Raw genomic sequence first — 3,622 nt, forward strand, 5'->3', positions numbered from 1 at the left:
GGATGAGACATAGTAGGTAAGAACAGAGAAGCAGGGAGGCTCGTTTAGTGGAACAGAATCTAACACTTGCAGAGGCAGAAGTCAACGCATATGGCAACCCTAGGAGTAAGTGTTCAGTACGAAGTGCAGCAGAATCAACTCTGTTGGAGACTGTCCGAAACCCACTTGCAGTGTCCCTTAAAATAAAATTTATTGCCAGGTCCCAATTAGATTATTAATGTGCCGCGGAAATTGACTGAAAAATGGTGGTGGAGCCACTTACAGCCAGAAGGTGGTGCCCTGTGAAAACAAATACTACTCATAATCTTTGAATCTTCCCGTTCCCTTTCGTGTCCAACTTATTTTGATGCCATTTGTCTGATTTCAGTTGCCTGTGTGTTTCTTTACTGAGTTAGTGATCACCTGTTTCTGTCTCCTCCGATTGTCCCATTGCTTCGAAAGTCTCTACCTCACGGTTCCAGAGGTATTGGCAGCTTGTACCCAGGGAGCTATTCTTTCAGCATGAGTCCCAGGCAGTGAGTTGCAGCAAGCTATTAACTGCAGGGTATCACGGCCAAGCCTAACCCTGTTTTCAGGTCATGTTCATGAAGCAATTTCCAGCAGGGGTCACTAGACAGCAGCCTGAAGTGGGACTCATCGCTGTTAAAATGTTTAGCAGCTCAAGTCACACACAGGACAGGTATTACCCATTATGAGGTTAGCGAGAAAACAGACCAAGGATCAAACTTAATGCTGTTTGAAATGAAACTTCTTTGCCAGTGGCACCAACGTAGTTAGAGTGTTGGTGAGAGAGGTACCTCAGCACCTGCGCTGTCCAGAGCAAAGCCCAAGGTTTCCCAGAGACCGGGCCAAAACGGAGGAGACCGAGTCCCCGCACACAAAGACTGCTGAACTTTATTTTTCCATTTAATACTAGGGAGCACTGAAATGTTAATATCTAACATTATTTCTTTATTTTTCAACTTATACTAAGAGCAATGGTAATGCTTTACTTTTGACTTTGTCTATGTTAATGTGGTGCTGGAAAAGCACGGCAGGTCAGGCAGCATCCGAGGAGCAGGAGAATCAACATTTCGGGTGTAAGACCTTCATCAGGATTCCTTAAGCCAGAAACGTCAATTCTCCTGCTCCTCGGATGCTGCCTGACCTGCTCTACTTTTCCAGCAACACACTCCTGGCTTTGAGCTCCAGCGTCTGCAGTCTTCATTTACTTCTCTATGTTACGACTTGTACAGAGTTTTGGACCTAGGTATCTTCATACTTAGAATGGCACCGTGTATGGCGACATTAGCCAATTTTCACTGTACTCCTGCACTTGACTACAGGTTACAATAAAACTCAATTAAATCAAGTACTGAAAATGTCAAATTTGTCTGTACACCTGTACTCTGAGAAATTGATTTATGCAGAATGCCATTTTCCCTCAAATGATCTGACTGGAGGCACTATTTAAAAATAATTTGATAGTCTTACATTTAATAAAATTTAACATTAATCCAGATCTAGAAGCGAGTAAAGTTCTGATATGAAATTCAATCATGAAGTTCTGAAGAAGTGTCACTGGACCCAAAATGTTCTCTGCTTTCTCTCCATAGATGCTGCCAGACCTGCTGCGTTTTTCCAGCAATTTCTATTTTTGGTTCTGATTTCCAGCATCCGCAGTTCTTTGGTTTTTATGAAGGTCATATAATATTATTAAAGAAGGTCAATTGGCTGGATTGTTGATGCAGAGTGATGCTTATAGTGTGGGTTCATTTCCTGCAGAAGCTGAGATTATCATTGATTATCCCTCTCAACCACCTGAGATGTAGTGATTCTCGGGTTAAACGCCATCAGTTACCTCTATAATGAGAGAGCAGCCTGGTGCTGGGGTGCCCTCTCAACACAGAAAATAGATGCAGGGGTAGGTCGTGCAGCCCTATGAGTCTACACCACCATTTCATATGGCCATGGCTCGTCATCTAATTTCAAGATCCCACTCCTGCTGTCTCCCCATACCCCTTGATCTGTTTAGCTGCAACCTTTCCTGAAAAGCTGGTCTGTCCCTTTTTCAATTATGGAATATCTCCAGCTTTAGAAGCCTACCTGCCAACTTTAACTGATTTGATTTATTATTGTCACGTGAGCTGAAAAATGTGTTGCTGGAAAAGCGCAGCAGATCAGGCAGCATCCAAGGAGCAGGAGAATCGACGTTTTGGGCATAAGCCCTTCTTCACATGTACCAAGGTACAGTGAAAATGATTGTTTTGCAAGCTAGAGTTTAAAAATGTGTTGCTGGAAAAGCGCAGCAGGTCAGGAATGAAGAAGGGCTTATGCCCAAAACGTCGATTCTCCTGCTCCTTTGATGCTGCCTGACCTGCTGCACGTTTCCAGCAACACATTTTTAAACTGTGATCTCCAGCATCTGCAGTCCTCACTTTCTCTCTGTTTTGCAAGCTATCCAGACAAATCATACCTTACATAATATATCAGAGTGATTGAATGCAGAATATAGTGTCAGAGCGACAGAGGAGGTGCAGGGAAAGATCAACTCTAATATACGACAGGTCTAATCAAAAGTCTGATAACAGCTAGGAAGACACTGTTGTTAAATTTGCTGGTGTGTGTTTTCAAGTTTTTGTATCTTCTGCCCAATGGAAGAGGATGTAAGAGGGTATACTGGGATGTGAGGGGTCTTTGCTTATGTTGGCTGCTTTCCTGAGGCAATGGGAAGTATATATTTAGATTTTATTGCCACATGTAATCAAGGACAGAGTACAGTAGTACAATGAAAGGTGTATAATGTCATCTCACAAGGCACCATCGTAGGTACCAAGGTATCTAGGTACAAAAAATGGAGTCAATGGAAGGAAGGCTGGTTTGTGTGATGGGCTGGGCTGTGTTCACAACTCCGTAATTTGTTGTGGCCTTGGGCAGAATAGTTGCGATATCAAGCTGTGATACATCCGGGTAGGATAATTTCTATGGTACATCGATAAAAATAGGTCACGTAGGCATGTTGAATTTCCTTAGACTTAGAAGTCAAGGTGTTGATGTGGGATAGTGAGTCTACCCTCAAACCATAAACTGACTAACTCAGAAAAGGTAACTGTCATGTGACTATATGAATTTTTGACCTCTGTCTAACTCTGAACTTCAGGGTCCTCATATATAGAGAAATATCCTGCCGCTGGTTGAGAAGAGAATTCTACCTAGAATACTATATTAACAGAATGGCGATGATTGTACATTTAATCTGTGTGTATGCCATGTAAAGGTCACTGAGATAGCCACCATTAGACATCATAATCAATTAGAATAAGGAGTCTATCGATTTACATTAAATGCAGTTTTCCAGCATTTACAAAAAACTGTTCACATTCTGCATGTGATCTTGATGAGTCCAATAAATGTGCTGCTATTTCTCTCGGGGAGAAAAATCACTAAGGATTTAGATCAAGATAGTTCACACAAATTCAATTTGAATCCCATTACTTTGTGGTTGCTATCAACTCAGTCTTAAATGTGGGCCTTATTATTCTCTTATGTTGCTAACTTATTGTTTTGCACTATTGTCTGAAACAATCTTGGTGGAAGTCTATCAAAAACACCGCAGCACGGACAGATAAACCTGGATCTGGTC

Source organism: Hemiscyllium ocellatum, chromosome 4, assembly GCF_020745735.1.
Source record: "Hemiscyllium ocellatum isolate sHemOce1 chromosome 4, sHemOce1.pat.X.cur, whole genome shotgun sequence".
In the NCBI taxonomy this organism is placed as follows: domain Eukaryota; kingdom Metazoa; phylum Chordata; class Chondrichthyes; order Orectolobiformes; family Hemiscylliidae; genus Hemiscyllium; species Hemiscyllium ocellatum.